General features: G+C 44.1%; 1 protein-coding gene and 1 long non-coding RNA gene across 4 annotated transcripts in view; one reads left to right on the top strand and one right to left on the bottom strand.

The window, feature by feature from the left end:
- igsf21a (immunoglobin superfamily, member 21a) overlaps positions 1–23,070 on the bottom strand; it is a 94,294-nt gene that overhangs the window by 66,257 nt on the left and 4,967 nt on the right. The window lies entirely within an intron of this gene.
- LOC125977524 (uncharacterized) lies at positions 11,321–22,886 on the top strand. Of its 2 annotated transcripts, XR_007484659.2 has the most exons (4): positions 11,321–11,513; positions 11,723–11,826; positions 22,057–22,225; positions 22,392–22,886. It is a non-coding gene; the product is annotated as an uncharacterized lncRNA (long non-coding RNA). The 2 variants fall into 2 exon arrangements; XR_007484658.2 differs by lacking the exons at positions 22,057–22,225; positions 22,392–22,886 and adding an exon at positions 12,638–13,577 and having other exon boundaries at positions 11,335–11,513.

Genomic DNA, 23,070 nt, shown 5'->3' with positions numbered 1-23,070 from the left:
TAGTGTAGCTGAAGAGACAAAGAAAAATCCATTTGTCTTCAACCTAAGTCCATTTGTGCGGTGCGGTCACGTGTTTAATTGGCACATATTAGCGACTGGCAGGGCTCCGGCTTGTTTTCAGCCGCGGGAACGACACCATCTAATGAGGGCGCCGTGCTCGTCTTTGTCGCACTAATAATAGCAATTTGCCAAAATGCACGCGGGACAAACAAAAGACATCCGCCGACGAAGCGCCACCCATGTGTGTCGCTTGCTGCGGGGCGCTGTGATTTATGACCACCTTTGTTGCAACCTGACAGGAAAGTGTTCGTTTGTCATCGGTCGGCTTTGTTACATGGCTCGGCTTTCCAAGCATGGTTTGCAAACATACGCCGCTCAAGGTTTTTTTCCAACGGTCAAGTTAAATTGATAAATGCATTTTCAAAAATGTTTCATAGTATTGCACTTATTCAGGCAAACAAAATGGTACATTTACAGCCAATATTCAGTCCAAATGAATATTTGACGAATCATCCTCCCTCGCCGGCCCTCAAAAAGGCTTATTTAAGTTTGAATACATTATTCATCAAAACGATCAAGGACTGAAAATAGACCATTTCCCTAAAATGGAGTCTGCTGGTGGTTCTTTTTAAGACTGGCGGCAAGGTGTGCACACGTACCAGTAAAATCAAGTCGTGGCAGCAAATGAGTTCCAATGCGTTACAACTTTGGAACTTTGAATGCACGCAGCGACCGAAGGCTTCTTTTTCTTGAGGTTTTGTCAAGAAAATCCATATCTTTGGAATATTTCTATTTTAAAATGCATTTATGCATGCATTTTAATGACCAAATTCAGGCACATATGCAGAAGAGGGGATTGAATTTGTAGTCAATCCAAATTAGAATCGATTTGACAGTCGGCCAGTTTCACAACTAGCAGGACCACAAGTAACTACAATCCGTAAAATCCTATTAATTATTCGGAATAAATCAAAATCCATTAAAGATGCCAGATGAGTCTTTGATCTCTAAAAGCGTTAAAACACAAACACACAAACGAGGTGAGACTACAAGAGGAGGTTCAGGGAAGCGGCCTCCCGAGAATACGAACCATGGGCATTTCACGGCCACAGAAAGATAAAACGTGAATCGGCGAGCTGGCCACGATCGCTGATGTGAGGAAGATAAATGCATCGTTAGCGAGCGTGTGTGTTTCCTCAGGAGACTTGTGAAGACTTAAATAATCAGGGCAGAAGAGGTGGGAGGTGCCAACACAAGACGCAAAGCGAAACACTGTTGCCAGTAAAGCTTCTTAAGATGTCGACTGAATTTCAAATGTGAAACTCTCATGAAAGGATTAACTCTAGGCCTGCTTTTGCATTTTTCTTTGGCTTTTTGATGCTTTTTTGAGGAAGGGGGGGCATTATGAACCTCATTCAAAACGATGAAGCAGCCTGCAGTAAGTGGAAGCATACTTCAAAACGGTAAACGTCGCAGCTGTCTTGACGTATTATCCTGGAGTAGTTTCAGTCATTGGTCATTGTGCATTTGCTGCGGGTGAGGTATAATATAAACAGTAATAGTCGTCATTTTTCTCAGAGGATAAAGAAAACATGCCTTTGAGTATTCCCATCATATACTGTATGTCCGCTTATTAAGACTGAGGCACGTACGCTAACTGGTAGCCTGGTTATGATTTTATTATATTAAGCTAGCTGACTTTCAGGAAAATGTGATTTAAATACACAACATAGAATTTTCAGTTTGACGGTAAACTGGTTGTGGCAATAAACACCTTGAAGATGTTCTTTGGAAGAACTATATGACGAGCAAAAATGGACAACAGCTCGTATCTCGGAATCCACACATACTGCTTTTCAGGAATATCCTCGAGCAAAGAACCACATGCTGCTTCACCAAGAAATGATCAGATCACGTGTAGCATGCTCCCCTGTTAAATTTCCATAAAGCTCATGAATCTTATAACACAGATGACTTTGATTACTATTACTTCCACTCGAGGATGCATTATGTCCTACCTTAAAGGTTTCCTGATCCGTGTGTGTTTATTATTCATTGATATCCGTTTAGATGTTATAAAAAGGATCATTTTGACATAACTGGGTGGATTCATTGGGAAGAAAGCCGTAATTGCATCCCTCCTGTCAGTCATGTAGAAATAACTCAGCCATCTGGCTCCTTGCTAAGTGCATTTCAAAAACATCTTGTCATCATCGACTGCGGGGTGAATTTGCGATATCTGCGCTGACACTTGAAGGTCGGGCGGAGATGATGGGGGTCGGAAGAGGCTTTTCTCAGCCAAAGATGACAAATAAGTCATCTTAGAGACTGAGACTTCTGCCAATCAGAGAAAGTCGTGGCTTCACTCGCTTCACCCTCACCATATCTATTTTATTGTCACTGCAAAATAATGAAGCTTCTTCTAAAGCCCGTCACATTAACAATTGACCTCCGTTGAGTGTCAAAGAGTGTAAAAACCACTGAATGAATACAAAGCTTTCTTCTTGCGGTACTTTCAGGGAGATAAATGAGAGCCTGTTAGCTAAATGTTATAGGTTCTCACATTTGAACGTCCGCACAAAAGCCCGGAATACAAATGAAGCGCTGGCCAAGTAGATAACGTCGGACGGGCGTGTAATTCGCCAAATCGGCGGCAGACACAAATACATTCGGGCCGTGTCAGAACTTGTCTGTTCTGCTCAGACGGGTTATTTGTTTGCCTTGTAAAGCAAAATGGACACCTGCGCTAGGCCAATACAAACCACCCTCCCCACCAAATGCTCCGAGTTGATTACCGTCCACCAAAAAAAGCAATCTTCCAAATAGCAGTTTATCTTCTTCTATGCTACTTTATATTCTGATTTGCGCACAAGCCTGCTTGCAGCGGAATCATTGTTTTACACGGAAATACCATTTGGGATAAACAGTGTCTGCATGTTATTTTCACCTCGGGTTCCCCATTTACAAAGTGTCTGTTTGTATTTACAAAGGAGATGTTCTATTGTGTCTTTAATAAGCAACACAAGACTCAGGTGGCATATTAACAAAGGGTCTCAGAAGCAGCAAGTTGTCGTGGTAACGCTGAAGGAGGTGGGGGGGGCAGCGAGTAGCTCGGTCCATCGCCGTTTTTGCATTCTGCGAGTGAAGTTTCGCCTGAGCGCGGGTCACGAGCGCTGGCGATAAATGAGGGAAGGTGGCGTGGAGAAAATGGCTGCTCTGAATGTCAAAATTCAGCAAGGGTGAAGTTGAGACGCTGTATGTCTCCTGCGTCACTCTTGCTGCACATTCAAAGGCTTTCAGAGGTACAAGTTGGAGACCTGGTTGGCCTTGACATCAGAGAAAGGAGAGGGGGGGCAACTATTTAAGAAGTTACATCAGTTACACTCGTGTCTCGTGTGTTCTAGCTAGCAGATTCCTACTGTCAAGTTACGCAATGTTGAAGTCTAACTCAAGTCGCGTCTCCGTAATTATATCAAGTCAAAGTCAAGTCTTCAGTTTTAGCCAATAGTCCCAAGTCCTAAAATTGTGACTCAAGTCCCGCACGCTTTGCTATTTAGCACGACCGAGTCAGAATGTTAGAGCCCAATCATCACGCGACTCACAGGCATGGAGGCGACGCACTTTGGAAAAATGAAGTGTGGCGCAGAGGCCCAAAACCCAAGGACAGGACGTGCGTCTTAATTGAATTTCACCCGCATTACATTCGACTGCATGGTGACCTTAAGGAGCTGCCCTTGAGCAAGGCATGTCCGAACTGTCCCTGGAGGCTTTCTTGCCCTTTGTGAAATCCAATCTTAGCTTTCAGGGACATTTGTTCTACATGGTTTCATCTTGAGATTTTCCCTCTGCAAATCTTGAGCCTCAATGATTCGGTATGACAAGATGGTGTCAAGCGAGCGGAGATCAACGGGAAACTGGAAACTCTCTTTCAATGAGTGTCTGTGTTAATACAGCAGCAGTTAGATGCCTTTGTTGTGGCCTAATGTGACCACGAGTTTGGAAACACTGGCTCAAAACTACCTGGACCCTGACACCAAGCACCTACTTGGCCAACAGTTTGGCCCCCAAACAGGCCTGGCGCCGGGGGCCATGATCCTTGCTTGGCTATAGCATCAAAAGGACCTTATGGGTACGCAGGATTTCCATCAGCGTTCAGCAGCCAAGCGCAGCGGTAAGAATGAAACTCTGGCGGCTATTCATCAGCGCTGCGGCCCGGATTAAAGTCCTGCCAGACCCCCTGCCGCCTGCATCGCCAGCCCGCTGCCGACATGCTTTGTTTCAGCCCTCTTAAGATGCACGCTTCGACGGAGTCATCAAAGTCCTCCACGGCGAGGCAACTCTCGAAAAAAGTGACGGCATATTGGCGAGTCAAGCAAAGGCTCCTCCAGCATTTACCGTCAAACAAAGGAGAACGAGGAGAGACACGCCCAAAGCCGATTACGTGCTCGAGAGGGCGTCGGTGTCCTGATTAAAATCATGAAATAAGGTCAAAAACATCAGAGATTTCGCTTTTGCATGGGGTAACAGAGATGGGACAAACTTTAGTGAGGTCCTGTACCGTCCTGTACAACTCATATCCTCCTGTTGGAAGTCAATTAAGGTCAATTATCTTTACTGTGAAGTGTAATTGACAGAAATGTATTGTAATTTCTTCACTTGGCTGCACCTCGCTTATGTTGTACAACCACGCTGTATGGTGGCATTGCAAACATTTCCCTAATTAATTATTAGCATATTAGCGCTGTAATGAAACCTGCACCGCACCGGATTACATTTCCTTGATTGACGTTTGGCAAAATTAAGCATCATGAATGTTTTTGGAAGGCATTATTTTTAATGGGATGGGAGACGATGAGCCAACCCTCGCAGTGCATTTCACTCAACCTTTTAACACTTGAGGAATGATTGGTTCCTGCTGTGCGCTGCTTCTTTTGCTCATTTTCTGACGCAGTCAAACCATTTCACAATTCATGCAAGACTGACAAGTACCGAGCTGTCTCTGAACCAAATTTCATATTTGGGGCTGATGAAATATGTTCTGATTGAACTACTAAAAGGGCATTGTATTCTGCTAATCACAGGTTCTCAGCGTTCAGCACCTTTGTTGCCTACTGTGGCGACATTTACAGTGATCAATAGGACATGTGTCATGTCCTGTGGCTAATTCCAATTAGCTGGATTGTTGTGTATTCCCGCATGTATATTGTGTGTCAAGTATATCATTGTACTTGTTGAACTGCTATGTGGTGCATTAAATCAGAACAAAACACTGATGCTTAATGATGGTCTTAGTTTTTGCAAAGATGGCAGTGATGAGTGAGAATGGAAGCAAATGACTCTGATGTTCCTTGTAAAAGTACATAAAGCAGCAGCACCTTTTCCAAACGACACAAATCCATTCACCCCCCACCATTGCACTCCTCTAATTGTGCACTCTTGCGTGCCTTTAAGGGCTTTTCTTCTTTCACCTTCTTTAACCTTCGGGAGTTGATGCATTTCTAAAATGTCTCGCTCGGGGAAGCCAAACGGTGGGAATACGTATCCTATCACTCTTTGCAGGAAGCGGCAAGCATTGGTATTCACAGCTGGCCCTCCGTTTGGGAAGGCACTCGGAGTGAGGATGCAGCCAAGTGCAACTCTGACACATGCGCCACCCACCCATAAACCCCCAAGCCCACCCCACCAAGCTCCACTGCTAAAAGAGCCACTGTGTTAATTGGGCCAAAGCGCATTAGGGAAAGGAAGGCAAATTAATGTAAGCAGGCATAGATAGATTACATCTGGCAGGTTCAGGTAGCAAAGACCACGTTCGCTCTGCAGCATCTTAGTCCCTGGTCATGGCAGCCAAATGAAAGATCGCCCTGTAACTCTGGACTTCAGGACCATCTCCAATGTTCACCACATAGCTTTACAAGCCTTAAGGAGGAATAGAATATTGGCCCACAAACCACACAGACAGTTATTGTGCTCAATTTCTATAACCAACTCGTGCACTCCTTCCATATTGGTAGATGGTATTGGTAGTGAACAAAAGAAGTTCAGAGCTGTTTGTATTTGATGGACACGTCCACTTAACACAGAGGCAGTAATTTGCCCCTGTGAGCATTTAAAAAAGAGGGAAAAAAAGGAGCTGTCAATACAAAGAAAAAAAAGCAAGGTGTTGAAAAGTACTTAATTGAGTAATGAACCCTCCCGCCACCCAAAAAAAAAAAGCTAAACTTGGAACGAAAAGCAAAGCAGGCAAGGAGGTTATTTTCTCAAATGCAAAATGCTACGTACAGAGTTTTCTGCCTACAGTGGAAAAGAAGGATGTGGCAGGAGCTCAGTGATTTCAGACAAGAAACAATCTATCACAGATCCTTCCTTCAACTCCAGCTTTTCATGTTACAGAGCAGATAACTGATCCTTAGCAAAGTCCTCCACAGAAGAAGGATCAATAAGTTATAAAACGTTGTCTGACGCTTGCCAGTAGCCACATAAGAAGATGGCTTTACAGGAAGTGGCCTTTGCTTCGTCCCACACGTTTTTGTGGGTCCACCACGGTTGCTGATGCTGATCACTCTTCATTCTGTCAGTCATCTTGATTGATTGACCGAGCCTCCAGAATCTGCAGTTTTCCCAGAAGAACAACCCAATTCCATCTTGAAACCTTTTGTATAGGTTTAAGATCCCAAAAGAGCCGATGGCCGCGATGCTTCCACTGACGTCATTTGAATCCAATTGTCGTGTGATGATGTGAGAAAAAGCGGCAGCTCGATAGAAAAGAGCTTAAAAGTTTTTATTTACCGCAAGTCGGAGAGAGACAATATTATTTTTGACAGCTCCTTTCAAGCCTGTGAGGAGGCAATAATTGTGTGCAGCCAACGGCGCGTGGGCGCTCGGGCAACTGCCGACAGGTAACACGTGTCACACCGATGCGGGCTGCTAAACGCTCGGATACTTTCTCCGCTCGCTCGCCCCTTCATTTTATTGGACGACGTGCCAGCCATTGTTTCTGTTTTCTTTCCGTGTCAAAAATAATTGAATTTGTCTGAGACGACGGGCGGCTTATACATACGGCACCGCGCCAGCTGCCAGGAAATATACAACGCAATCAAACAACGGTGATAATTATCTCAAATTAAACACACAGCCTCAGTCAGTATACGTTCATACATCGTAATTGACGGGAGGAATCGTGGCTTTAGTCAGTCATTCTCCCACACAAGCATGGGGAGAGAACATAAACTTGTGATATGGAGGCAAAATGTGGACCAAAATGTAGCGAACCGGAAGTACTACAAAAAAGAATACTAACTAAAGCTTTGTCAATGGCGTAAATTATAAGATTGGAATTTGGACTGTCGCCAAAATAAACATTTTACTTGTTCCAGACGAGTGTCTGTAGTCTGCGTGTGATGGACTGCCGGTTTGCATTTTGATTGTAAATCAGGAAGGCACCGGCGGTACGCACGATGGGCCGAAATGTGCATCGTAGCCGTTTTGAGCGATGGCTGAGTGATCACATCAAGCTCCAAGATGGAGGACGTCCTCCTCCGCCACCCCTCCATGACCGGCGAGGCTCATCCGTCTCTACTTCCCCTTCTTAGTAAGAAAGGCGAGCGTCATCCTTGGCAAAACCGTGAACCTACCCACAAGGTCGGCTAGCCACACGGGGACATTGGGTTATCGCCATCAGGGGGACGAGCAATCGGGTGTGAACGTCGCTGCTAAAGAGAGCCTCTAATTCAGGAGCTGGCCGGGCCGGTGAAGGACCGGGCCATTCCTCAGAATGAAAAATCTCATATATAATTTCAGAGCCAATAATTCAGGGCTTAAATTATTTCAGCACTTCAATGCATGGGCAGATGTGATATTAATCAACCGCCATCTTCATCCCGCCCGTTCCGGACGCTGAGATATTAAGCAGGCACAAAGGCGCAAATGTGTGGTTGTTTGCCAAATTGTACCGAGCAGGTGTCTCCTAAACATGAGCGAGTGAGATGTTTGGAAGGAAGAAAAAAAGCAAAGCTAAACTGGAAATGGAGTCAGGGTGTTGAGATTTTTACCGCCATAACCGTGAATCACTTTGAAGTACTGACATTTGCAAACAATTATCAGCGGCTGCCAAGAAGCCGCAGCTGTTCAAGAGCAAGCAGGTTGGCCATTGCTCAAAAGAGTCAACTTTTTGACCTTGTTTTGGAGAGACTCTTGTTTCAGAAATCTTTGCAAAATCATGGCAATTGTGATGAATATATCCAAACCTTGACAAGGAACTTGAATCTGCCACACTTTACACGGAATTGGCTCAAACAAAACAAGGACAGCCTGATAAGAGCTTTTATACATATATACTGCAATGTATTTGCAATTGCTTAAATTGACAGTTTACAATGAAGAACATAAGTGTTTATTTTCCATCATGCTACATAGACGACAGTACAAACAAACTGATCCGTGCACTTTGAGCCCATCTGACAATAATGCAGAGGCTTTCACTCAGGCATTCATGTTGGCTAAATAATCAAGCGTTTCAAGGACTTTTTGTTAGCTCAAGTACCTTTGAACGCAATTTGTTTTGTGATATTTTGTCGTTTTCTTTTTTTTTATATTCCAAAGCAGCCAGAGCAAATGTCTGCTGTACGCTCACTTGCTCCTTTTTTTTTTTTTCTCTTCTTATTTATTTATTTATTTATTTGTTGTGTTATTTATTCATTATTTATTCAGCACGCTGTTGTTATACTTGTTTACTTGTTTGTCTGTTGTGAGCCATCTCTTGTCACCGTGGGATAGGGGGGAACGAAATTTTGGTTTCTTTGTGTTTCTTTGGCATGTGGAGAAATTGACAATAAAGCTGACTTTGACTTTGACAATTCAACGTTCTCACCCCAAAAAAAAAAAAAAAGCAATAAAGCAAACCAACATGTTGATTTAACAAGTGCCATTTCTAAAAGAATCCAAACAAAACAAATACAGTAGGCAGTCTTTTGCAAGTGACGGAGCAATCACACTTTTTCTTTTACTTTGCATATCAAATTAATGACGCAGTTTTTGGAAAAAAATGCTTTTTATTTGAGAGTACCATTGTTAAACACAAGCAAAGGAAATGAAGACCAACAATGCAAACTAATGCTCCTCAAGACACGTAAAAACAAATAAAACTCGAGCCATGAAGCAAATTGTGACGCAAGCGAGGGAGAGCCATGCCATTGTGTCTTCATCACTTCTTTGTGAAGTTTTCAAAGTCACGGTGAAAGTTGACTTACGTTCCAAATGACACCCCGATGATGTCCCCCCCTCTGTCTCTGTCAGACAGGTGACATGTTATGTTCCAAATAACAACATCTCGGCTTTTGTACGCCCATGCGCTAAAACCCGCCAGTGACATTTAATGGCTTATTTTGTGCGCCGCCTGTCAGTTAACTTGACGACATAATGCTACTGTGGTTCGTTGACTGTGAGCTCGCAACGGCGAAGGAGGGAGGACAGGCCGTGGGCTCATGCTGCTGGTCTCTGACTTGTCATATTTGTGTTTTTACGGCTCTTAAATTGTAACCAGTTTGCTCTTCACAAATTCATCTATTTACATTTTAATGCCAAGGGTTGTTCATAGACGTTATAGGAAGTTTTTTTTTTTTCAGTGCATCAAAGTCGTTCAATGACGAGAAGACAGACACAATAAATATTATCTTTGAGCGGAGGGTGATGCAGGATGATGGCACAAAGTCGTTCGGCGCGACTGTCACTCTGTCAAGGATTGACTTTGCAGCCAACAAACATGCCCGTGTGACCCGTGGATGAACTGTGGGGTTATATTCCCCCAAGCCCGGGTGAAAATGACATCAGGATCGTCGATGCCAGAATGGGGTGAAAGGGGCAGGGGGACATTTTGACATTGCCTCTCCAATATTCATAACGCTTAAAGGACATGGCGAGCATTCGACAGCGGCGGCCTACCCCTCCCGTCTTTTTATGACGAGCTTAGCCGCTCGCTCCACAATCTGGTGGCGGGCCGAGCAAGCCTGGCTCCAGTCATTATTTCCCTCAACCCATTCCATTTGACCTCTGCGCTTGACACGCATTATTCACGATAGGAATAGCGCCTCCTCTGCCAGGGCGGAAGAAAGACGAGGAGACAAACAAGTTGAGCGGGAGGAGTCGCGCAACTCCGGGGACGCACGTGAAGCGAGCACTCGCCCTCTATTAAACGGCGTGGTCACCTTCAAACAAAAATAAATTGACCGCTGAGTGTCTCCGCCCCGTTGCCAACACCCCGCCTGCTTCCTCATTAGAGCGTAAGTCGAGCTCTAATGAGCGGGAAAAAGCCGGCGTGCTGCGAGGAAGATGAATGGACCTGAGAGGCCGCTTCACGCCCCTCCACTGGAAGCTCCAATAACATCTCCATCCTGGCGGTAGGGGGTGCCTGCTGCTAAAGCCTCCATGGACTAAAGAGCCCTCCGAGGTCCTAAATCATGCAGCCAATTATCCTCAAAGCTGTCGTCATGAATGCAGTCCTTTTTACGAACAAGAGGCCCCATCGAAACGGACAGAAGCTGAAAGATTTTATCCTCACACGAGTCTATAAAGCATATTCAGCAATATTCAAGGATGAGGGGGAGGGGGGGGCTCATTCAGGAGGACAGAAGTAAAGACTTTTTTTTCTAATGAGTAAATGTTTGCTTGATGAGCCCTTTAGAAGACACAGTTGGTGGTACAAAGAGATTTGGAAATAAATATGCATGAGCTGTTGTTGAATATTCATAAGAACTTGGGGTACTGTTACACACCATCAGAAAATAAATCAACATTTAAGAGGTGATTGGGCTCCTTGCGCCGGTCAGACTGAGTTAGCACTGAGGTACGACTGGTCCCCCACCAACTATAAAAATGATACCCACTAAAAAGAGTCCTTTTAAAATGCGGTGGCTTGTGCTCTTTTTTTTTTTAATGATCAGAGTGCGAGGCATGGTAGTGCGTTAACACAAGTCCACAGGTCGTCATTGGGTTCCCACACTACATTTACAACGCGCTCAGTTTTGCTCCGGTGTTCACCTGCTTTCCATCTAAATGGGCGAATGTAATGAGTAAAGAACAGATCATTGGGCTCCAATCACTTAGAGCTGACATTGGATGCAGAGAAGTGCTTTTTGCAGAGCAGTCAGCCGGAGAGACGCCGCACTCTGAATCCGACGGCTAATGGATTCCTTCACTGGGTTTCCGGACAGTACAGTAGAAGACAACACAGTGGGGGAAGCGCCGATACTGAGAACCTTTTCATCTCCAACCAAGTGCTGGGACTTTTGCGGCGACCTGGGAGGTGCACACCTGTCTGTGGGTGCATGTGACCACAAGGGGTCACTGCAGGGGTTTGACCTCAACAGCTGAGCGCAATCTATCCTTATTGGGAGCATGCACACAGCAGGGTTTATAAGCAGCAAACAGCTCAGTCCTCTTGTCCAGTGAGTAGCAGTAGCAACGAATCGCACTGAGCTCCACGGAGAAAGGAAAAAACTCATGGGAAGAGGAGACCAAAGGTGAGCTCACAGTTCTCAACTGGACTCATTTTGTTTAATCTATATGACAAGCATTAAGTTGTGTACTAACCTTTGTTTGAAAGAATAACTAACCTTTTCTTCTCTTTCTTTTTGTAAAACGAACTGAACTTTATCTGCATTGTTTATTTGGAAGAAAATTGTACCTTTTGTTTAAACTCATCTATTTTTTTTTTGTATGTGTTTTACAGGTTTGTTTCACCTTTTAAAACCCGAACAAAGAGTGGAATCCCAGTCTGGTCAAGTCCTTCCTTTTCAAATGTGGAAACTCATGATGTTAAAATACACTTGCCAGGTACTGACCCAGGACAATTGACAGATTTAGAGCTTAACTAGAATTTTTTTAAACACATTTCTGTTATTCTGAACACAAGTCTGTAGGTAAAGGTCTGGACCACTGCAGCGAGCGACCGATTCATTCGCATTACATTTTCAGGTGTGAAAGTAAGCATGATGAGGAGCTTTGAGGAAAAAAAACAAGGCCTAAAATAGTCTCAATTAAACTTTGGGATTGATGAATTGAGTCATTTAATGTGGTTGTTCACTTGCCCAAAGATAAAGAAAAAAAAAACTATCTGCACGTCTCCTAGGAAATCACTCTTAACTGAAGCTAATAGGCTGGAACACGTGGAGAGTTGGCAGCATGAGAGCACATATAAATATCCCGCTATCAATCAAAGCGCAGCCCAAGGTTCAAGCGCGTGTGGCGACGTCGAGAGCGACGGACCTCGGTATAATTCGTCTGGGTCAGCACACGCGTTGACGCTGACGACCGGGCCGCCGACACAAGCACAAATTCAGACCTAGATTGGTGAGACGGAAAATGACATTCCAAAAAGGCACTGCCATACCAGAATGTGTCAAGCTGATTGTCTTCAATTGTGATTTGATGAAAGTGGGAGGGTGACAGTCAGGCTGACTCATCTTTAATTAAAAAAGTAAATATAGGCAATCTTTCATTTTGCTGCGTCAAACTAAATTATTACATAATCCTTCCCCCCCCCCCCCCTATTTGATTAGATTTACCAGTTGTAAAGAACAAATGTTGCACTGACTAATTTTCTGCACTTGGCAAAAAAAAAGGTTTGTCCGTCGATGTTTTGCAGGCAATGCGTCAACTTGCCTTTGTGCACGCTTGGATAAGTTTTGTGTGCCGACATCGCTTTGTCTGGGAGATTAATCACCTTGGGAAAGAAAGCGGATTTGGAGGCAAGTAGCGACCCAAATACGGCAAAGAAGGGAGAACATGTTCCTGACTGCAATGTAAAAATGTACATTTGCTTTGCACAGCACGGCGTCATTTCTTTATCTTTGAGTGAATAAGCCAGCACCTTCCATACGGACCGTCTTTTAGCAACAGCCTGATAGATTCGGAATACGACAGGACAAGATGTCAGTATTGGTAATCGTTTGCATTTAACGTTGTGCGGTTTGATATCAAAGCAGGGGGTCGTTTTTCGAACTTGATGGCAAACGGACGTCCATTCTACGAGCATTTGGCCACAGAAGACGAGTCAGTCAAGATTAAAATCTTGTCATTTGAGACGTCTCCGTCACGAGAAGCTTCATTTACCCACGCAAACAGTGGCAAGACAAAAGGGCCGATGTTTAATTTATTTCTTCATTTCACTATCCCCGATAATGACATCGCTTAGAATGATACGTGGGATGGCCGCTACAAATACGACAGCTCGTCGTCTGTTTGTTGTGCTCGTTTCCGCCTTGTATTTTGTCCTTGTTTTCACCTGCGGCTCATTAGTTAAATCACAGCCCTCTCGGCCTGTGGCCTTTGTCTTGCCTCCGCCCGCCTCCGCCTGTTCCGTTTCTTTCGCGCCGTGCACAGCATGCACTTTACTTGTCGAGATAGCAATTAGTTCTTGTTATGGTGTTGTGTTTTCTTTGTAGGTTTGAAGATTTGGGTCAACCTATGTTAGGTCACCGTTGAATCAGGGCCTACACGGTACACTTAGTGTGCGACTGTCTGGCACCTCAGTTGTGTGGCATGCCATATTAATGATTTGCAAATTAAAAGTTATCTGTTGTGAATTTTTTGGGTGTTATTTATTAATTTGACCGAGCCGCCTCCTTACACCATCAAGGTCGCCCCAGTTTGCACAGAGGGAGCTCCTTTGGGAGCGTGCTCTGCTTATGATTCTAATGACGGCTGTCAATGGTGATGGATTAGCGCATGCGTGATCAGGTTGCAAATATGAACGCCAGACGCGCCGCATAGCCGCTGCGTGTGCTTTGGTTTTACGGGCAAAACCATTTGCGTTGTTAATCAGGATCAAATTTTGCTCTCATCCATTTCCACTGGCCTGGAGTGATAATGAATCATTAAACGATGCGTTTCCCTCAAATCCTTCTCTATCTCTGAAGATATTCCGAGATGATCCGCATTATTTCAGCCTCCGTCAAAGTGCATCGAGCACGGATCCAATTGTAAAGACATCAGTGGAGCAAAAAAGAGATGAATAGAATCATGCTTGGCCTCTCGGTGGATGGAATGACCTTCAATTCTTTGACACGCTGCCACCATCGAGCTGCTGGACAAAATCGTACAAAACGGAGATCTCGGGAGGGTTTAGCCAAAAGTGAGACCCGCCCATGATTCAAACTTGCTCAAATATATTGTCTACAACATTACCAATGATGACTATGAAAGAAGATGTGAAACAATGAAGGGGGTTGGCCAATCAAAGAACAAAAGGCAAAATGGAATTCAATCCAAGTCATTCTGTATTCTAGTTTATCAAAGCTTCTGGTGGGAAAAAAGCATTCCTGCCCGGATAAACATGAGACGCGTTTGACGGCTGACGCAGCAGGACAGATTGTTATTCGGAAGCCTCCTGGGAGATGTTGCACTTTATTGTGGCTCTCATCTAGTGCATGGCACAAAATATGTATGTATATCTTTCTCAGAAAGCATTACGTGTTGTGTACGTGCTCTGGGACTTTGATGAAAAACCTCCTTTACCAAGCCAACTTTCTCATGGAACAATTGGACCTTCACGGGAGAGTATCATTTGTTCAAAGTATTCATGCGCATTTTAAAGCAGCATCTTCTTTGCAGTTTTGTCCGCACAAGCATATTTAGGTTTTTTTCGACCTTTTTGCCAAGTGCTGTCTAAAATCTATCGAGTATTTTCCATTGTAAAATAATTTATTTTAATTAAGTTTCGCCCCCAAATGCTGTGAAAAGAAAACACATTTCTCAAACAAATCACTAAACGACGCATTGAAATTATTTTGTTTGCAAGCTTCACGACAAAATTAGCAATGAATGGTCATCAAGAGGGATAAATCAGCCCTCTCGGCGTGAAATGCAGACTCCTTATAAAGGATCCACTTGTAATACCCACCATGAGGCCATAATGAAACTGGCATGTTTTTTTTTTTATTCAAGGCACAAGTAGGCTTATGTGTAATTCATTTTTTTATAGTCAACATGAAGAATGGAGATTTGAAACCTTAGACTGCTACACATATGAATCTGCTCCTGGAAATCATGAAACTGTCAACTTGCCGAATCTCGTACATGAAGCCGTTAGGCTGAAAATGTGTGTTCAGTTGACTGTGGAAGGCTCGGCTCCAAATGTGGCTTTGAACACAACTCACTCGACTCAAAATGTGCCGACGCAATTCTTCTGGCTCACATGGCTCCTGCATTCTTGTTGTGGCCAGCCTAGCCCGGCCCGACCCAGTGTTCGTGTGAATATGCATGAGCAAGCCTTGCGTGTGAAAATGCATGAAAGGCAAGAATGTGGAAAAGGAAAAAAATATTTGCATATGTTTTGGAAGACACGTGTGCACTCCTCCTCCGCCTTGCGTTTAATCAAGCGTTTCATCAACTCACTGCATACAGCGGTGCGGAAAAAAAAGAATCCCAAATTATCCTTGAGCCTTTCGATAAATAAAAACAAGTATCCTTGCTCTCATTTTGAATAAACATACACATTTTACGTCTATTATGATATATATGAGTGATTCCAAAATAACAACAATAAATCAAAATGGCTAACTTCCTGTGCCTTTTTAGGCAAAGCTCTTTGAGATTTTTTTTTTTACACTTGATAAACAAGTTGAGCATATTTTGCACTTCTAAGTGAAGCTGGCGTGAGGTGCTGAAGACATTTCAAGGCGGATAGCAAGACTTTGTAGGTTACTCGATTCTCGACAAGCCTGTCTGTTCCGTGGTAGACTCACTTGCTGGATCTTTTTGGGCATGGCTTCTTGAGAATTTTGTTGGGGCGGGTTTACTCATGTCAAACAAATTTTACACGCCAAAATCAAATTGCCTTCGGGGGTTGCCGTTTTAAAACATTTCAGGGCGCAAGCACTGCTGAGACTTAACTTATGTCTTACTCACATTTTGGCAAGGCAGAGTCGCCAAGCTTGTGACAGGATGTCTGAGTGTGAGACAGAATTCAAATTCTTGTTTTTGTGGGCATGAAGACTTTTTTTTTTTCGAGGGTCTACTAATGATAGATATGCCTACCAAATTTCACGCTCTTAGGTGAATCTGTATGAACACATGCCCCATATTGCAGAAATTAGATTTTAGTTCTCCGCCAAAGGACAGTATGAAAAGGACGGTACATGAGCAGAACCTTTGGAGTTGACCCGGCACAGGTGCTCAGCGAGCGACCCCCCCTGTTGTGATTCCAAACGTGGCCAAACCCTTGAAAACGACACAAGGCCTGCAGCTGAGCCTCGTTGTTTGTACAATCGAGCGGCGGGCGGGCCTCCGTGTCGCAGCTGATGGCGGGGAAAAGTTCCCCCTGCAAATCTCTATTGATTACCTTTTGCTGACGCTTTGCAGCTGAGCGTTTGGCAAGCGCTTGATTCTGTCAGAGTGCTGCCCAAAGCACAAATACACGTGGTGATGGAGGAGCCTTTCAAAGGCACGGACGAGTGGACTGCAAACCTCTGAGCGTGACAGTATCGGAACAGATAGTTCCAGAGTAGGCCTGCTCTGGTATCAGATTCTGATGATGTCATAACCGTGAGCACAAAATATTCTGGATTCACGGTATTGCAATTACAGATCTAAAATGTGTTATTTTGAAATGTTTGGGCAAATAACATATTTAGATTGAACACACTGCGTAGATAATAATTGAATGCTTCCAAATGATATCAAAATGCTGTATTGTTTTTCCGATGACCTTTTACGCTCTACATTCGCCACTTCTGTCCAAATCAAGTCACAAAGTATAAACTCCAGGGAAGCACTTTGAGTAGATATGTGTTTTGTGCAAAAGCCAGCAAGCTAACACTCAGTTTCTGAAGTGTGTTGTCAATGTCCCGCCCTCACTGACAAAGGACAACGGCGACTCAGAGAGTTCCATCCGGAGCGGCCGCCGAGCCTTTGAGAATATCAAATAGCTCGCAGCTCTCTCATGTGCCACTTTTTGTGCTAGCCAGAGGAGATGGTTTATTCTGAAAGGAGACATGTGTATGCCATTTCCCAGAAATAAAAACAGTTCCCAGGTGCATTGATATCATATGCAACATATTCTAAAGATGAAGAATTGCAGCACCACTCTGGTGAAAGCAGGCAGTGTTGTGGACCACACTGTCCTCGACTGTGGGGCTCGCCTTGGCTATGCCAGTACGGCTTTGCTTTATTTTCTGACATCCAAGCGGCCAAGACGTAAAGAATCGACAATGTTTCTTCCACGCTTCAAGGCCAAAGCATCTTGCAGGAAACCAAACAGCTATCACTTAAAATGGAGTCAACTACAAAGCTGTCAGCAAGTAGATTAAAGTATAAACAGTCCTGACGGTAACAAAATGAAAAGTAAAGTTTACAGAAGCAAAGAGCCAACAAAGACGGAGCAAAAGCCGCCAAGGTAAAGAAAGACTTCAAACTCGAATCCCGTGAAACAAAAACAAACTCATCCGAGCCTGCCTTTATGACGACAGCCGCCATTTTCTAAATGCATTTAATCTGCTGAGGGATTTGTGGCGAGTAAACGCTTTTGGTCACATGTTGATATTCTGACCATGCTTGGCATTATTTTGATTGTATCAGAAAGGAAATGCTCAAGTGAATTCATCAAGTGGGTGTTTTGAGAAACAACAGGCTGCTTTTTCCTAGCTAGTGATTGTGCAAAATGCCCCCGTGTATCAGGCTCACACACCTGCAAGCAATGTTGTCAGTTTTTTTTTTTTTTTTATCCTAAGCGTGCTGCTTTGTTTATTAAGCGGCAAGGCGTCGGCACACGGCACCCCACCGAGGCCTGGTGGCCTTGCGGTTTCCACTGCGCCCTCAATCAAAGAAAACCAACGCGGGGCTTTCAAAGTCTTCCTTCCCGGCCGGCTGTCTTCTAATCCTCCCGTCGTCTGCTTGCAAGTGCAGCTCTGACAATGGGATTAATAGAAACTCGTGTGTAGCTTGAGATGAAATGGTGAAAGGGCTGGAATTATGCAGTCCTCTGTGCTGACAACTGGGAGATTAGCATGCTGATAGCTATCGGCGGCGTCTTGCAGATTTGCGTGGAGTTGGAAGCACCTTGGATAATGGCAGAGGATCTTTACACAAATGCCTCGGATGAGGAAATGACGGCGGCCGGGTAGGGGCATTTATCGAGGCGAATAAAATGACAGCAAAGTATTTCAATTTAACAGGGAGGCCTCTTTTGCCAAACGGGCGCCGTGGCAACGCAGGCTGCAAATGGCTATACAAATGCAAGGTGATGGCCAGCCATTTTCTTTAATGTGAACACAACAGACGGAAAAGTCGAGACGCATTTGGGCATTTGCCGTTGCATCAGCAAATATACTGCACCTAAAAAAGTTTTCTTTCAAATGTTGTCATAGATTTGCAACTTCTGCCAATGTTGCTGCCAAGGTTTCTTTAAAGTCAGCAGATGACTTGACTGAGCATAAATGATGAATACAATAAATGAGTTTCACGCAGTCATGAGCCCAAGCCATCGATTGAGGCATTAAACAGCCGGTGTTGGGACAAAATTTTATGAGTGTAACAAAAAGTAGTGTAATTGTTTTTCTGAACAACAAAAACAGGAAATTCAAGCATCTAGTCTGTGTGTGTGGAAGTCATCATGTTGTTATCATGAGGTGATTTAAAAAACTGTGGAAATAACTAGAATAAAAAAAGAAGGTTGAGCAAGATGCAAATCTGAGTTCCAAGATAAGCAGTTTAGATGCTTTCACTTCCTGGGCTGCCTTGGGAGCAAAAAAGGTGACGATGAATAGAAAGTCACATTATTGCCATACATAAATCTATGGAGGAAAAGAAACACAGCACATCCGTAGTTTATTTCTTCTCCGGGACATTCCAAAATGTTTATCTTCAAGAGTAAAAGCAAACACATTAAAAAAAAAAAAACATTTTGTGCTCAGCTCAGACCAGAAGTGGGCAGTAACGCAATACATTTTCTCCGTTATATTTAACAAAACAACTTTGGGCATAATGATGCTGGTCGAAATATTTATTGCAACATACTAAATATTATTTGGATCGCTGTTACACCAAGCGACACTCCACTCACGACTTTTGCTTTTATGTATCCATAATTGCTCTTGTGTAGCCACGGCGGTGAAAGAACAATAATCTTGCAGAAGATCTGATGAAAATAATGTCCGACGGTGAGGTCATCACGATGACGTGCCGCGTTTATCCCTAAAATCTCATTTAACAGCGACGAGCTTTGAAAATTCATCACAGTTTGAAGATTGGTTAAGAATTGTGACTTTGGTTCCAATGCCAGTGTCAATATTGTGACTCTGTTTTGAATCAACACTTCATTCAAATGGCATCATTCCCCTCCACTTCCCCCCGACACGACTTCATTGTTTGCCGCTAATCACATTCATTGCAAACGGGATTGGATCCGGCCTGCGTCGAAAGGTCTAATATCACGCGGGACGGATGAGTTTCTGAGCTCCGACGGCACGGTCACCCCGGGATCGTAATCAACACGAGAGATGCAAGATTACAGGATTTACACTTTCATTCGCAACGGAGAGATGAAGATGGCATATGACGGCGACAACAATAACGGAGGCGGCTGAAGCATGCGGTTTTCCAAACTTTGCGGGAAAAGTGTCACCGGAGCGATTGTTGCTGAGAGCTGCTATTTTCAAACTAATCTCGTTTTTTTTTTTATCATCGCAACTGCAAAATATAATCTTTGACAATACATTGTTCGAATTATGTTGCCTCAAGATTGGAATTCTTGAAGTTGGTTGGACAATAAGTGAAACTAGCTAAAATACGTCAGATACATTTGGCCTGTTGTGTTCTAAATGGATCGCCGTGATGGAATCGATCAATCTTGCGCTGACAAAAGTGATTTGTCGACTCATATTTATTGTATCATTCATGGAAAGAGGATGTCGACACTGTTGTTTGTGAAGTATGAATAGTCCGGACAAGGATATGGAAGATCTGGTGTTAAAATTTGGTCGACCCAGTCTCCAAATGTGGAACGCGATCACCAAGAATTGTTAATTTTAGGTTTCAATCGGCGAACGCCATTCTAATCCCAAGTGCGACGCCATAATATCAAAACGTCCAAAGCGGTGAGCCGTAAAGCGCTCGGCGCTGAACAAACGCTCATTGCAACGACACCTGAATGAATCTTTACGACCACAATGTTTCCACACTGTTTATTAATTGCTTAATATCATCTCGCCGTAACATCCTGCGGGTGACCGCCCAGCCGCTTGCGTTGGCTCACACTGTATTTAATAGAACGGCTTCTCAAGCAGCACTAAAATTAATTGTGAGTCATTTCAGACGCGAGGCATGGCCGTTTCATATCGGAGATTGTGCTCAGGGAAGGAAATAGCGACTCGCATAAAAGTGAAGCAAAATGGAGGCGGCCGCAACGAGGCCCCCATTAAAAGTCTCAACGGAGGAGACGCAATTAAAAAAGACGTATGTTTGCTAAGTACAGTTCCGTGTGCGTGCTCGTGTTTTGTTAATATGCATGTTGGGCGACGACATGTAGAGGCCAATAATGTAAAAACGTTCTTTGCCCGGCGATAGTGAAGCATCAGCATGTCGAGTGGTTCTGCTCCCCTTACGTGCCCTGGCGGCACACGCAAACAATGGAGAGAAGAACACATTCATTTAGCAGGCTGACAGCGCCAAGGCACAAAAAATACATTTTGGTGCATATTCAAAAATGTCTTTTCAGTCCTGTTAAAAGCGAAGATTTTTTTTTTTTTTTCATTTTGGCAAGGGCTTGATGTGAATAATGCATGACTTTCAACGACAGATAGAAAGTGGCTGTTTTGGAAGTCTTTAAATCTTCAGTGATGTGCTAGCGTCTGCTTTGGATGCTGGCTGAATACATTTGTGTGGTAACAACAAAAGGGCTTGTTGGGTTTTGACAAACATCCTTCAAGACAAAAAAAAGGACTGCTGTAGTTTCCACAGTGTCATTGGACGTCCTGGCCTTCTTGAAAAAGTTTGCGCTGACGTGCCTACCAAAGATTACAGCCATGACCCTTCGCAAGATGTGTTCGGACAACAGTCAAAAAGTGAGCGAGATGCAGCTGTGGAAGGTTTCCGCCATCTTCACTTTAGCCCGCAATCAACACTGACAGTTTGACTAGGCGGGAATAAATTATATCATTTTTCGCTTGTGTAAAGATGCGGCCTAACAACCTCTGCGTTACCTTAGCATCATTGACTGATGTGAAAACATCCGCGGCCGTCATTTGACTTTTGAATGTTGGGGATGGGGAGGGGGTGAATTCCCAATTTGCATCAAGTGACTCAAAGGTTTGCTGATGAATGTTATCGCGGGAGGCAGACGTACGTTCTGGAATGTCCCATCCTCGTTGGCAGGACCTGCTTGTGCCGTGACAGATTGATGGCTTTTATTAGTAGTAGGCGAGTATTTTTAATGCGAGGGATGTTGTGCCCCGGGGCAACAAAATCAAAATCCCCAATGGCACAAATGGAGCAAGTCAGCATGCATAAAGTGGGAATAATCTGCCAGCATGCATGCACAAGCCACACAATCCTCTCCTCCCTTCCTGGACTATCTGCACAGCATCCAGTGACGTCAAGTACGCAGATTATCAACCCGCCCTCCCCCCACGTCAGCCCCCCCCCCGGGCTTCCTCTCCCATCTCATTCCCTTTTCCGTCCGGGCCTTCCGTGTTTTTGCGTTTAATCTCAAACTGCTGCCATGCTGCGTTTACGGAGCAATCCAACTTCCGATTAGCACGTAGGGGTGACTATGTAACAAAATGACATTCTTAGCCAGTTATTGATCACATTGCAAATTGCATGAAAGCAATTTTTGAGAGTGGAGAAAGAAGACATAATAAATCTCCAGGTGTTGTCAGATGTGATTTGTGGGGCTGCTAAATTGTCTGGCACAGCGGCGAGTCAAGTAGAGAATATTCACTAAACGTTACGATGAAATGCAGGCAACGTAAATATTGTAAAATTGACCCAGAAAAAGCGGCCGCCTATCTTAAATGAGATCAATTCAAACGTAAAAATGCAGCTTATCCATCTTTTGTGTGCGAAAAGGGAAAAGAGTCAGTGATCCAATTGTGCCACTGAAGATGACAGGTGGTCTCAAGTGTGGCGAGGGGGCAGGCTCTCGTTCCGTGGCTGCATGGGGAACCCGACTTACTTCTAACTCCCACGCCAGCCAAGCGGGAAGCCTTACATCTGCCAATGGAGGACTTGGAGAAACGTAAGTTACTTCACTGATTTTGCCCCGAGTTGTCTCGGCTCATCACAAACTGTCTTATTTGATCATTCTAAGCGTGCTTAGAACTTGGGTGGGGGTGGGAAGTGGGGGGATTTGGGATAATAAAAAAAAAAAATCTGTTTTCTTCATGCTCCTCTTTTACATGCAGGCACAGTGGAAAGAATTGTCATCGGGTTTACCTATTCTTTTGCATTGTTTGCATTGCGGACCCCCACTACCCCCCCCAACTATCCCCCCACGGCTCACACTGAGGGCATCGCATCCTCTTGAATGCAAATACCACGCTGAAAATATCTTCATTGTTTCCCGGCGTCGAGCTGAGTGCAAACATGCCACTTTGTTGTGTCGCAAATGTCAACTGCATGATTGCGTTTTGCGCGTTTTGCCTGACAGGCTCCTAGCCGCCGCCACCAATGCTAATGCGGCCATATCCTCCAACCTGCAGCTTAATGCCGTCAAAGACATTTTGCGCTGCTCGTTGGTGCCCTTTTCTTTGAAGCTATTAAAAACACACCGTTTTGCCATTGTGTGCTCAGCCCACTGTTCTTTGACGGAATTAAAGAGGCCCTGTAGTCAAAATGAGTTTAGGAAAAAATGGGAACCGACATGCCAATAAAATAAACCAAATAATCCTTTTTGCAAATTGTTGTTTTCTCCTGTTTTCCTTGAGTGACTTTTTTTTTTTTTTGTTCATGACTCTTCTACTAAACCAGCAGCCATCTTGTGTTTTGCACAAGTGTTCCTTATTGCCTCATCGCTTGCTTGTACAAGTCTTTTGGTTTCTGCCCTTGTCGCTTTGTTGTTTTGTGTTCACTGTCCAAGTCGAG

This window comes from Syngnathus scovelli, chromosome 11 (genome assembly GCF_024217435.2).
Source record: "Syngnathus scovelli strain Florida chromosome 11, RoL_Ssco_1.2, whole genome shotgun sequence".
Taxonomy (NCBI): Eukaryota; Metazoa; Chordata; class Actinopteri; order Syngnathiformes; family Syngnathidae; genus Syngnathus; species Syngnathus scovelli.
Note: the sequence above shows the minus strand (reverse complement) of the source record. Positions and strands in the feature narration are given on the sequence as shown.